Source organism: Capricornis sumatraensis, chromosome 2 (genome assembly GCF_032405125.1).
Source record: "Capricornis sumatraensis isolate serow.1 chromosome 2, serow.2, whole genome shotgun sequence".
Classification (NCBI taxonomy): Eukaryota; Metazoa; Chordata; class Mammalia; order Artiodactyla; family Bovidae; genus Capricornis; species Capricornis sumatraensis.
In genome coordinates, this window is record NC_091070.1 from 133154539 (window position 1) to 133169326 (window position 14788).

Genomic DNA, 14788 nt, shown 5'->3' on the forward strand with positions numbered 1-14788 from the left:
AAATAAGTGTATGTGTACCAAAGAAATGAGGGACATAAAAAGGCTGAGGAGTTACTTCAGATTCAGGCATATTGATGAAGCATGAAAATCTAATGCAACATATGTTCCTAGATTAGATCTTGAATGAGATAAGAAAGATACGTTGTTGGTAAAGTTATTTAGAGGTTTTTTTCCTACTTAGCCAGTCACTGAAAGACACTGAATTATTCAACATGTTTTTTTAAGACTAGTATTCAACAAATATTTATTAGTGTCCAAATAATTGTAAAGATTTAACCATACTGGACCGTGCGCTACTTAGATCGTTTTGGAGATTCATCTTTGTCTTCTAAGAAGTTAATTTCCAATGTTTTCTCACTGGAAGCAGAATGATGGATTTTACCAGCCATCCCATCTCCCCCTGTCTTTTTCTGGACGTTTTCCCCACCTAGTTTTCTGGACTGTTAGTAGGACAACAATAATGCCAGAATAAAGCTAAATGGCTTGTTAGTTAAACCCTCTAAAGATGTGGACTTTCCTTTTACAGAAATAATTTTGTTAGTTTAGTGACAATAGACTACTTGAATCCTAGAAGTGGATTACTGTCTTGGTGTAAACCAAGCTTGTTTCACTCAGCCTCTTCCCCACCACCAACAGGTGCTGTTGAATTGTAGGAGCTGGATGAGAACAAGCCACTCACTGTCAGCAAGTTTTGCAAGTATGAGGTTTGTTCCAAATTATTATATTTACATAAACCTTTCTTTCAGTAAGTCACACACTTAGTGCTTCTATGCATTCTGAGGAAGCTTTAGAGTATCTAAGGAGAGCCAACAAACGTGGAAGAAGCTGAGAGAATTTATATCCAATCACCCTTTGCAGAGAGTTTCTTAGGGTTAATCTCTGGGTCACACTGAACATTATTAGAATCACTTGTGCAGAAACTGGTTTTTTTTGGATAGAGGGTAAGCAAGCTCTAGTCTCAATTTTGAGTTACAGTTTCCCTAGAGCATCAGTAACCTATATAGATCAATTTTGGGAAAATAAAATAGGCAGAACAGTCTTGGACCCAAAACACATTGTTTTGTTGCCTTCTCCATCAAAAATGGGCATCTATGGAATTTTTCATCTTCATTATATGGTCACAAGACTCATTCAATCCAGAAAGACTCAAGCAGGTACAGAGATGGGGAGAGAAATTTAACTTACTTTAAGTTACAGAGGCATAGGACACATAATCCATGATCCTAAAATCTTTTGTCATCTTGTGTAAGGTTTAATACCCTCCTCAACTTATTGTGGAAAATTTCCTTATCTTGTAAGTGATATGCCATAGTTTCAATATATAATATATCATCAAAATCCAAAAGATCATCTGATCTCTATTTCTGCCCTGCAAATATGTGTTAATATACAATATTTGTTTTTTTCTCTTTCTAACTTACTTCATTCTAATAGTAAAAGAGTGACAGTCTCTAGGCCCATTAACGTATCTACAAGTGATGCAATTTTATTCCTTTTAATGGGAGATTGGGATTGACATATATGCTCTACCATGTGTAAAATAGACAGCTAGTGGGAATCTGCTATATAGTACAGGGAGCTCACTTGGTGCTCTGTGATGACCTAGATGGGTGGCATGGGAGGCGTGCAAGAAAAGTCCAAGAGGGAAGGGATATACAGGGGAGCCTGGTGGGCTACAGTCCATAGGGTCATGCAGAGTCAGACATGACTGAAGCGACTTAGTACAACACAACACAACACATAGCTGATCACTTCGTTGTACAGCAGAAACTAACACAACATTGTAAAGCAACTACACTCCAATAAAAAATAAATCAAAGGAAGAATAGATAGAGTTTACACCAACCGTTTAACTTTCTGGTGGGAGCCCAGCCAGTGCCACTTGTTGCAAATTCCCTCAGTAAATATAGTCATATTTCAATATCACCATAATGTTGAGGGTCAGATTCTAGTGAAGCATTTTACTTCAGGAGGCACCATGTTATATGCATTAGGAACCTCAGTTTCAAGCTAAAATTTCCCACACCAATAGTAACTTTTGTCTGGGATCTTGGTTGAAAAAATGAAACTTGTTTAGATCAGAAAATGTGCTTTACATGTACAAGCAAATCAGCTTCAGGTTCTGCCAGATCTTTAACAAGCAATTTGTCTCTCACAAAAGCCCTCTGATTAGGTCAGAAACTGCCTGATGTACAGGCCTGTGACCATTATTCAATGTCAACTTGCCTGGCAGAGTTAGCATTAATTCTGCCTTTGACCTTGGCACCTGAGACACAGACTCTGCCCAGCACCATCCCTGGGCCCATGGTAGATTCCTCATAGCAAGACCAATTTGGGTTTGATTTGTGTAGTTATTTTTAAAAATTATAGTAAGATGTTATATACAGTTTACCATTTTAATTCTTTTTAAGTGTGCAATTAGGTGGCATTAAGTACTTTCACATTATTGTGCAACGATCAGCACCATCCATCATCCCAAATTGAAACTCTGTAATCATTAAACAACAACTCTCTCCTCCCAGATCTTGGCAACCACCCTTCTACTTTCAGGTTTGTGGGTTTGACTCTTCTAGGTACCTCATATGAGCAGAATCATACTGTGTTTGTCCTATGTGACTGGATTGTCATTTGATTTTATAAGGTGTTGCCTTGCTCCTCAAAATGTGGGACCAGCAGCATTGGCACCACCTGGAACTTGTGAGAAGGGCAGAATGTTCAGGTCTCTTAAATAATAATTTATACTTTCCCAGTGACTAGTGCCTGTTGAAAGTTGAGAAGCACTGACTTTGATTATCCTTTGAGAATTCTAACTGGCTCAGCAACCAGGCAGAGAAGTGTCCAGCCATTCACAAGTGAGCCACTCTGATGTGTCAGGAGCTTTTGGGCATTGTGATGTGTGGTAGTGAGCAAGATAGATGTGGTCAGCCCAGCCTCCAGCAGCTTAGTCTAGAGGGAAAGAGATAGGATGGAATTATTGTTTTAGTGCTAGCCAAAAGAAATGAAGACTGTTAGAAAATGGAGAGATTGTAGCCAGTAATGAAGAAGTGGTAAATCTTCCCTGGTGAAGTGACATTTGGATTGAGTCCTAAAGGTTGTATGTGGAGTAGCTGATGCTTGGGGCTGAGGAAGAATTCCAGATGGAAGTGGCAGTGTGAACAGAGTTCTGCTGTGGAAGGAGCTCAGAGCTCCCTAGAGAAAGAGGTCACTGCAGCTAGGGTTAAATGGAGGTGGGGGTGCAGGATAAAAGATGAGGCTAGTTGCTGCTGGTGGTGGTGCTATGAGTTACGGTGAGGATCTCAAAACAGTCAAGTAACCTGTTCAGTTCAGTTCAGTTGCTCAGTCATGTCTGACTCTTTGCAACCGCATGGACTGCAGCATGCCAGGCCTCCTTGTCCATTACCAAATCCTGGAGTTTACCCAAACTCATGTCCATTAAGTCGGTGATCCCATCCAACCATCTCATCCTCTGTCATCCCCTTCTCCTCCCATCTTCAATCTTTCCCAGCATCAGGGTCTTTTCCAAGGAGTCAGTTCTTTACATCAGGTGGCCAAAGTATTGGAGTTTCAGCTTCAACATCAGTCCTTCCAATGAACACCCAGGACTGAGCTCCTTTAGGATGGACTGGTTGGATCTCCTTGCAGTCCAAGGGACTCTCAAGAGTCTTCTCCAGCACCACAGTTCAAAAGCATCAATTCTTTGGTGCTCAACTTTCTTCACCGTCCAACTCTCACATCCATATGTGACTACTGGAAAAACCATAGCCTTGACTAGACAGACCTTTGTTGGCAAAGTAACGTCTCTGCTTTTGAATATGCTGTCTAGGTTGCTTTCCTTCCAAGGAGTAAGCATCTTTTAATTTCATGGCTGCAGTCACCATCTGCAATGATTTTGGAGCCCCCCAAAATAAAGTCTGACACTGTTTCCACTGTTTCCCCATCTATTTTCCATGAAGTGATGGGACCAGATGCCATATCTTAGTTTTCTGAATGTTGAGCTTTAAGTCAACTTTTTCACTCTCCTCTTTCACTTTCATCAAGAGGCTCGTTAGTTCTTCTTCACTTTCTGCCATAAGGGTGGTGTCATCTGCATATCTGAGGTTATTGGTAATTCTCTCAGAAATCTTGATTCCAGCTTGTGCTTCATCCAACCCAGTCTTTCTCATGATGTACTCTGCATATAAGTTAACAGGGTGCATATAAGTTAAGAGGGTGACAATATACATCCTTGATGTACTCCTTTTCCTATTTGGAACCAGTATGTTGTTCCATGTCCAGTTCTAACTATTGCTTCCTGACCTGCATATAGATTTCTCAAGAGGCAGGGCAGATGGTCTGGTATTCCTATCTCTTTCAGAATTTTCCACAGTTTATTGTGATCCACACAGTCAAAGGCTTTGGCATAGTCAATAAAGCAGAAATAGACGTTTTTCTGGAACTCTCTTGCTTTTTCCATGATCCAGCGGATGTTGGATTTTGATCTCTGGTTCTTCTGCCTTTTCTAAATCCAGCTTGAACATCTGGAAGTTCATGGTTAACATACTGTTGAAGCCTGGCTTGGAGAATTTTGAGCATTACTTTACTAGCATGTGAGATGAGTGCAGTTGTGCGGTAGTTTGAACATTCTTTGGCATTGCCTTTTGTTGGGATTGGAATGAAAACTGACCTTTTCCAGTCCTGTGGCCACTTGTGAGTTTTCCAAATTTGCTCTCATATTGAGAGCAGCACTTTCACAGCATCATCTTTTAGGATTTGAGATAGCTCAACTGGAATTCCATCACCTCCACCAGCTTTGTTCTTAGTGATGCTTCCTAAGGCCCACTTGACTTCACATTCCAGGATGTCTGGCTCTAGGTGATTGACCTGTTGGGTATGCTTTTGAAATGGATTTCAGTGCTGGACTTTAGAGGGGAGACTGTGAAAACGTGATGGATACTAGGTTTTTGTTTTTTCCTTTAACCTGAGCTGCTAAGATGTAGGTAGCTGAACTAGGCTTGGTAATTTGGCTACTCACATCTGGAACTTAAATCTGGAGGCAGAGCTGCAAAGATTCAAAGAATGGGTATCTGACAATGATGAGGACAGCTCAGTAGCAGCAGCACCAGCACCATCATTGGAACCTCCTAACCTGACTTCCCATGGCAGGACTCTGGCAGTGTCTTTTATAAATAGTCTTTCTTGCCTCCTGTCTGTGTTTTAAGACTATTCCACAACATGTCCATTGATTCCACATAGCTTTACAGGCTTTCTTTTGGTTTTCTGTTTGGATAGATTTAGCCAGAGTTGCTGTCTGTTGTTTGCATCCACACTACCCTGATAATGATTGTCTTGGTCAGTGCTGAAAATGTTGCATGTTCCATACAGTTGGAAGTGAAGTAGAAGCTGTTGTCAGAATTATGGGAAACTTTCTTTCTGTCATGTGATGAAGCTTTCATCACTGTCATCAGGAATAAGAGCCCCTCTTTGTTGGTTTCTATTAGGGGTATTTTCTTTCTTGTTCTGATGCTGCTCTGCTTACTCCAGCCCCCACTCTTCCAATATTCTTTCTGGGGCCCATCCACTTTGATGGATGTGCTGTCAGAGAGGCTAGTTAGTGTTAGTTGCTCAGCCTTGTCTGACTTTTTGCAACCCCACGGACTGTAACACCATAGAGTGTAGCCCACCAGGCTCCTCTGTCCATGGGATTCTCCAGGGAAGAATACTGTAGTGGGTTGCCATTTCCTCCTCCAGGGGATCTTAACAACCCAGGGATCACTGCAGGAAGATTCTTTACCAACTGAAACACCAGAGAAGGACTTAGTCATAGTGTAGCAGGTGCAGCTGGCTGTATAACATTTATTCTCCTTCCTTCCTCCAACTTTACTGATGGACTTTGATTTTGTTCATCCACAGGTAGTCATGTCCTTCAGAGAAGAAACATATCAAGAACTTGAGTCCTGGATGATTCTGCTGAGCACCTGAATTAAGCAATGCTGATTAAGCCACCTCTTCTGGATTTCTTGTAGTGAATGTTAATAAGTTTTTATTTTAGTTAAATTGCTTCTAGTTGAGTTTTCTATTGCATCTAACAAATGCAAGTAATTAATAGTGCATGATATTTTTGAGTACTTAGCCTTTAAATTAAGACTTTTAATAATCTAAACACTGTAAGATAATTATCAATATATTAATGTTATAGATGGGAAATCAGGCTCATGAATATTAAGCAACATGATCCAAGGTTATACAGTCTATCAGTCAGCATCCTAAGGAAAATAGTACACTCAAGATAATTTGAGGGGGATTTATTTGCAAAAAGACTAACTACAAAGATTAGTGTTGTAGGGGAACCACAGGGTTAGTCCATGAAGCCAGGGCTAGAACAGTGGAGCTGGTACAGGGAGAGGTTTCTAGAAGCTGGAAGAAGAGAGAGTTAGGTAGAGCAGTCCTCCTTGAGAGGAGCAGTGACCCTTGATGGAGGGATATAGTCACCTTGAGATCAGGGGAGTAAACACCCTGACCTCATTCTCCTCCTTACTCTACCCTTCTTTCAAACAGAGCCTACTGAGCTATTGGATGTAGTCCAAACAGACTTCCAGGGTCAGAGAGAAAGGTGGAGAAGGTTGGGGAGGTAGAGGGACAATTGGAAAATACCTGTTACGATCCACCCTGTTTGCCTCCAGTGCCCTCTCTTGTCTGAAATGCAGGGAAAATTTCATGTCCTCAACACAGGAGATGCCCGAAGTTCCCTCAACAACTTATCATCATGGGACAGTGTTCATTTGTTCATAATCACCTTAAACTAAACAGCTATCCAAAAACAGATAAAGTAGCAGGAGGGAAATGGGAAGGTAAAAACAAGTAATGTAAAATATACCTGTTACAACCCCTGCTTCTGTAACAATGCCAGTTGCCTCTTTCTAAGCCAGAGTGTACTCTTGGCTGTGTATTTTCTTATCTCATGCATTCCAAAGGCAGACTAGTTAATTGTTCTGGGGCTAAAAAGGTAAATTAATCATGTATCCTCACTAAAAGAGCTCACTCTGCAATAGATGAAATAGTTTTTTAGGGGAGCAGTCCTAAGATGGCAGAGGAATAGGATGGGGAGACCACTTTCTCCACCCCCCAAATTCATCGAAAGAACATTTGAACGCTGAGAAAATTCCACAAAACAACCTTTGAAGGCTGGCAGAGAACACCAGGCATCCAGAAAGGCAGACCATTGTCTTTGAAAAGAGGTAGGACAAAATATAAAAGATAAAAAGAGAGACAAAAGAGTTAGGAATGGAGACCCATCCCAAGAAGGGAGTCTTAAAAGAGGAAAAGTTTCCAAACACCAGGAAAGCCTCTCACTGGCAGGTCTGTGGGCAGTTTTGGAATCCCAGAGGGCAACATAATCAGGAGGAAAAATAAATAAATAAATATTTATTTATTTGTTATGTGCCTAATGGCAACTCCCAGCAAAGAAGTAGCCCAGACGCTCGCATCTGCCACCAGCAAGTGGGGGCTGAACAGGGAGGTGCAGACTGCATTGCTTAGGGTAAGGAACAGGCCTGAATGCCCTGAGGGCAATCTGAGGGAACAAATATGAGATAGTAACCCAAACTATGGGATAGCCAGAGAGAGAGAAAAAAGAGAGAGAGAAACTATCCTGCAAAAAGCCCTAATCTAAGGCACTGCCAGGCCCACTCACAGAACAAAGGACTGAGCGAATATCAGAGGAGAGCTAGCCAGCTGTGGACTGGCCCATCTCCTGCTGGAGGCAGGAAGGCAGGAGGGCGACAGCCAGAGCTGGAAAGACACAATCTCGGCCTCAGAGATGGCATCCTCTACCAAATTGCAACTGGCTCCCAGTTGCTAACCAAGACTTCTTGGGATTCTGGATGGTTGACATCTGCTGGGAGGGTCACAGCCAGAGGTCAGCTCCCCAAAAGAACCACACGACACACCTGAGACAGACACACCCTCTGCCACCCAGAAAACTGAGCTGCTGGGACTGGGGAGTTGATAAGATGCACCCCCCGACCTGGGGAGACTGCTCTCGCCAAGCACCTGGTCACCTAAGCTGTTTGGACCTGGGAAGGGCACAAAACACATGCCCAACTGAGTCTGTGCCTTTGTGGAATACCTGAGAACCTGAACCTGAGCAGCTTAGACCTGGGAAGTGCACACAACCCAGGGCCCACCTCAGACAGTTCCTGGCAGAGCAACCTAGAGCCTGAGCAGTGCAGACTGGGAAAGAACACATGCTGTGAGCGGGGGCAAACCCAGTGCAGCTGAGACACTGTGAGCACTCTCCACACACACCAGTGATATTTGTTTGCAGTGTTCCTGCCTCCCCCAGCACGACTGAACAAGTGAGCCTAAATAAGTGACCACCTTCATCCCCTTGTGTCAGGGTGGAAATTAGAGACTGAAGAGACCACTAAACAGAAGAAGCTGAAATAAACAGTGGGAACTGCTTTGGAAGTGACAGGTGCAACAGATTAAAACCCTGTAGCTATCACTGACTACATTGGAGGGGCCTATAGATCTTGAGAAGTATAAGCCAGATCAAGGAACTATCTGAAACTGAACTAACCCCACACTGCCCACAACAGCTCCAGAGGAATTCCTAGATATATTTTTACTATTATCATTTTTTAAATTAAAAAAAAATTTTATTTTAAAGTCCTCTATTATTCCTCTAATTTTCATTTTTATAACCTATTATCACCTTGCAAAAAAAGACCCTATTTTTAAAGCAAACTTCATATATATATTTTATAATTTTTGTGACTTTTTTTTAAGATTATATTTTTGAGAGTCTAACGTCTACTCTAGATTTTTAATCTTTGCTTTTTGGTATTTGTTATCAATTCTGTACCTTTAAGAATCCAATCTTCATTACCCATTTTTACTTAGGACTGTGATTCCTGGGTTGATTACTCTCTCTCCCTTTGACTCTCCTTTTTCTCCTCCAGGTCACCTCTATCTCCTTCCTTCCTTTTCTCTTCTCTACCCAACTCTGTGAATCTCTTTGTGTGTTCCAGGCTGTGGAGAACACTTAGGGAACTGATTACTGGCTAGATCTGTCTCTCTCCTTTTGATTCCCCCTTTTCTCCTCCTGGTCACCTCTATCTCCTTCCTCCCTTTTCTCTTCTATTTGTAACTCCGTGAACCTCTCTGAGGGGTCCAGACTGTGGAGAGCACATAGGAAACTGATTACTGGCTAGCTTGCTCTCTCCTCTTTTGATTCCTCCTCTTCTCCTCCTGGTCACCTCTAGCTCCCTCCTCCCTCTTCTCTTCTTGATGTAACTCTGTGAACCTCTCCTGGTATCCCTCATTGTGGAGAATCTTTTCATCATTAACCTAGATGTTTTATCATCAGTGCTGTATGGATGGAGAAGTCTTGAGGCTACCGTAAGAATAAGACTGAAAACCAGAGGCAGAAGGCTTAAAAAACTTGAGAACACCGGAGAACTCCTCACTCCAGGAAACATTAATTGATAAGAGCTCATCCAAAAGCCTCCATACATACACTGAAACGAAGCACCACCCAAGAGCCAACAAGTTCCAGAGCAAGACATACCACGCAAATTCTTCAACAATGCAAGAACATACCCTGAGCGTCAATATACAGGCTGCCTAAAGTCACACCAAACCCATAGATATCTCAAAACTCTGTATTGGACATTTCATTGCACTCCAGAGAGAAGAAATCCAGCTCCACCCACCAGAACACCGATGCAAGCTTCCCTAACCAGGAAACCTTGACAAGCTACCCATCCAACTCCACCCACAGTGAGAAACCTCCACAATAAAGAGGAACCACAAACTGCCAGAATACAGAAAGGCCACCCCTAACACAGCAATCTAAACAAGATGAAAGGCAGAGAAATACTCAGCAGGTAAAGGAACATGATAAATGCCCACCACATCAAACAAAAGAGGGGGAGATAGGGAGTCTACCTGAAAAAGAATGCAGAATAATGATAGTATAAATGATCCAACATCTTGAAAACAAAATGGAGTTACAGATAAATAGCCTGGAGACAAGGATTGAGAAGATGAAAGGAATGTTTAACAAGGACCTAGAAGAAATAAAAAAGAGTCAATCAATAATGAATAATGCAATAAATGAGATAAAAAACACTCTAGAGGGAACCAACAGTAGAATAATGGAGGCAGAAGTTAGGATAAGTGAGGTAGAAGATAGAATGGTAGAAATAAATAAAGCAGAAAGGAAAAAAGAAAAAAGAATTAAAAGAAATGAGAACAACCTCAGAGACCTCTGGGACAGTGTTAAATGCTCCAACATTTGAATCATAGGAGTCCCAGAAGAAGAAGACAAAAAGAAAGGCCATGAGAAAATACTTGAGGAGATAATAGTTGAAAACTTCCCTAAAATGGGGAAGGAAATAGTCATCCAAGTCCAAGAAACCCAGAGAGTCTGAAACAGGATAAACTCAAGGCAAAACACCCCAAGACACTTATTAATCAAATTAACAAAGATCAAACACAAAGAACAAATATTAATAGCAGCAAGGGAAAAACAACAAATAACACACACGGAGATTCCCATAAGGATAACAGCTGATCTTTCAATGGAAACTCTTCAGGCCAGAAGGGAATGGCAGGACATACTTAAAGTGATGAAAGAGATTACTGTACTCAGCAAGGATCTCATTCAAATATGAAGGAGAAATCAAAAGATTTACAGATAAACAAAAGCTCAGAAAATTCAGCACCACCAAACCAGCTCAACAAATGCCAAAAGATTTTCTCTAGACAGGAAACACAAAAAGGGGATATAAACTCAAATCCAAAACAACAAAGTAAATGGCAATGGGATCATAATTATCAATAATTACCTTAAGTGTAAATGGGTTGAATGCCCCAACCAAAAGACAAAAACTGGTTGAATGGATACAAAAACAAGACCCTTATATATGTTGTCTATAAGACACCCACCTCAAAACAAGGGACATATACAGACTGAAAGTGAAGGGCTGGGAAAAGACATTCCACACAAAGAGAGACCAAAAGAAAGCAGGAGTAGCAATACTCATATTAGATAAGATAGACTTTAAAATAAAGGCTGTGAAAAGAGACCAAGGACACTACATAATGATCAAAGGATCAATCCAAGAAGAAGATATAACAATTATAAATATATATGCACCCAATATAGGAGCACCGCAATATGTAAGACAAATGCTAACAAGTATGATAGAGGAAATTAACAATAACACAATAACAGTGAGAGACTTTGATACCCCACTCACATCTATGGATAGATCAACTAAACAGAAATTTAACAAGGAAACACAAACTTTAAATGATACAATGGACCAGTTAGACCTAATTGATATCTGTAGGACATTTCATCTCAAAACAATGAATTTCACATTTTTCTCAAGAGCACATGGAAACTTCTCCAGGATAGATCACATCCTGGGCCATAAATCTAGCCTTGGTAAGTTCAAAAAAACTGAAATCATTCCAAGCATCTTTTCTGACCACAATGCAGTAAGATTAGATGTCAATTACAGGAGAAAAACTATTAAAAATTCCAACATATGGAGGCTGAACAATACGCTGCTGAATAACCAACAAATCACAGAACAAATCAAAAAAGAAATAAAAATGTGCATAGGAATGAATGGAAATGAAAACACAGTAACCCAAAACCTATGGGATTCAGTAAAAGCAGTGCTAAGGGGAAGGTTCACAGCAATACAGGCATACCTCAAGAAACAAGAAAAAATTCAAATAAATAACCTAACTATACACCTAAAGCAACTAGAAAAGGAAGAAATGAAGTACCCCAGGGTTAGTAGAAGGAAAGAAATCATAAAAATTAGGCCAGAAATAAATGCAAAGGAAACGAAAGAGACCATAGCCAAAATCAACAAAGCTAAAAGCTGGTTCTTTGAGAAGATAAATAAAATTGACAGACCATTAGCCAGACTCATCAAGAAACAAAGGGAGAAGAATCAAATCAACAAAATTAGAAATGAAAATGGAGAAATCACAATAGACAACACAGAAATACAAAGTATCATAAGAGACTACTATCAGCAACTATATGCCAATAAAATGGACAACTTGGAAGAAATGGACAAATTCTTAGAAAAGTACAACTTTCCAAAACTGAACCAGGAAGAAATAGAAAATCTTAACAGGCCCATCAGAAGCAAGGAAATCGAAATTGTAATCAGAAATCTTTCAGCAAACAAAGGCCCAGGTCCAGACGGCTTCACAGCTGAATTCTACCAAAAATTTAGAGAAGAGCTAACACTTATCCTACTCAAACTCTTCCAGAAAATTGCAGAGGAAGGTAACTTCGAAAGTCATTCTATGAGGCCACCATCACCCTAATACCAAAACCAGACAAAGATGCCACAAAAAGAGAAAACTACAAGCCAATATCACTGATGAACATAGATGCAAAAATCCTTAACAAAATTCTAGCAAACAGAATCCAACAACATATTAAAAAGATCATCCATCATAACCAAGTGGGCTTTATCCCAGGGATGCAAGGATTCTTCAAAATCCACAAATGAATCAATGTAATACACCACAATAAGAAGTTGAAAGATAAAAACCATTTGATTATCTCAATAGATGCAGAGAAAGCCTTGGGCAAAATTCAACATCCATTTATGATAAAAACCCTCCAGAAATCAGGGATAGAAGGAACATACCTCAACATAATAAAAGCTATATATAACAAACCCACAACAAACGTTATCCTCCATTGTGAAAAATCGAAAGCATTTCCCCTAAAGTCAGGAACAAGACAAGGGTGCCCACTCTCACCACTACTATTCAACATAGTAGTTTTGGAAGTTTTGGCCACAGCAATCAGAGCAGAAAAAGAAATAAAAGGAATCCAGATTGGAAAAGAAGAAGTAAAACTCTCACTATTTGCAGATGACATGATCCTCTACATAGAAAACCCTGAAGACTCCAGCAGAAAATTACTAGAGCTAATTAATGAATACAGTAAAGTTGCAGGATATAAAATCAACACACAGAAATCCCTTGCATTCCTATGCACTCACAATGTGAAAACAGAAAGAGAAATTAAGGAAACAATTCCATTCACCATTGCAACAAAAAGAATAAAATACTTAGGAACAAATCTACCTAAAGAAACAAAAGACCTATATACAGAAAACTATAAAACACTCATGAAAGAAATCAAAGATGACACAAATAGATGGAGAAATATACCATGTTCATGGATTGGAAAAATCAATATAGTGAAAATGAGTATACTACCCAAAGCAATCTACAGATTCAATGCAATTCCTATCAAGCTACCAATGGTATTTTTCACAGAACTAGAACAAAAAATTTCACAATTTGTATGGAAATACACAAAACCTAGAATATCCAAAGCAATCTTGAGAAAGAAGAATGGAACTGGAGGAATTGACCTTCCTGACTTCAGGCTATACTACGAAGCAACTGGTCATCAAGACAGTACGGTACTGGCACAAAGACAGAGATATAGATCAATGGAACAAAATAGAAAGCCCAGAGATAAATCCACACACCTATGGACACCTTATCTTTGACAAAGGAGCCAAGAATATACAATGGAGAAGACAGTCTCTTTAACAAGTGGTGCTGGGAAAACTGGCCAACCACTTGTAAAGGAATGAAACTAGAACATTTTCTAACACCATACACAAAAATAAACTCAAAATGGATTAAAGATCTAAATGTAAGACCAGAAACTATAAAACTCCTAGAGGAGAACATAGGCAAAACACTCTCCAACATAAATCACAGCAGGATCCTCTATGACCCACCTCCCAGAGTAATGGAAATAAAAGCAAAAATAAACAAATGAGACCTAGTTAAACTTAAAAGCTTTTGCACAACGAAGGAAACTATAAGCAAGGTGAAAAGACAGCCTTCAGAATGAGAGAAAATAATAGCAAATGAAGCAACTGACAAAGAATTAATCTCCAAAATAAAGAAGCAACTCCTATAGATCAACCCCAGAAAAATAAACAACCCAATCAAAAAATGGGCCAAGGAACTAAACAGACATTTCCCCAAAGACGGCATACAGATGGCTAACAAACACATGAAAAGATGCTCAACATCACTCATTATCAGAGAAATGCAAATCAAAACCACAATGTGGTACCATCTTATGCTGGTCAGAATGGCTGCTATCCAAAAGTCTACAAACAATAAATGCTGGAGAAGGTGTGGAGAAAAGTGATTCCTCTTACACTGTTGGTGGGATTGCAAACTAGTACAGCCACTATGGAGAACAGTGTGGAGATTCCTTTAAAAAACTGGAGATAGAACTGCCATATGACCCAGCAATCTCACTGCTGGACATACACTCTGAGGAAACCAGAATTGAAAGAGACACATGTAACCCAATGTTCATCGCAGCACTATTTATAATAGCCAGGACATGGAAGGAGTCTAGATGGCCATCAGCAGATGAATGGATAAGAAAGCTGTGGTACATATATACACAATGGAATATTCAGTTCAGTTCAGTTCAGTCACACAGTTGTTTCTGACTCTTTGCGACCCCATGAATTGCAGCACCCCAGGCCTCCCTGTCCATCACCAACTCCCAGAGTTCACTCAAACTCATGTCCATCGAGTGGGTGATGCCATCCAGCCATCATCCTATGTTGTCCCCTTCTCCTCCTGCCCCCAATCCCTCCCAGCATCAGAGTCTTTTCCAATGAGTCAACTCTTTGCATGAGGTGGCCAAAGTATTGGAGTTTCAGCTTCAGCATCAGTCCTTCCAATGAACACCCAGGACTGATCTCCTTTAGAATGG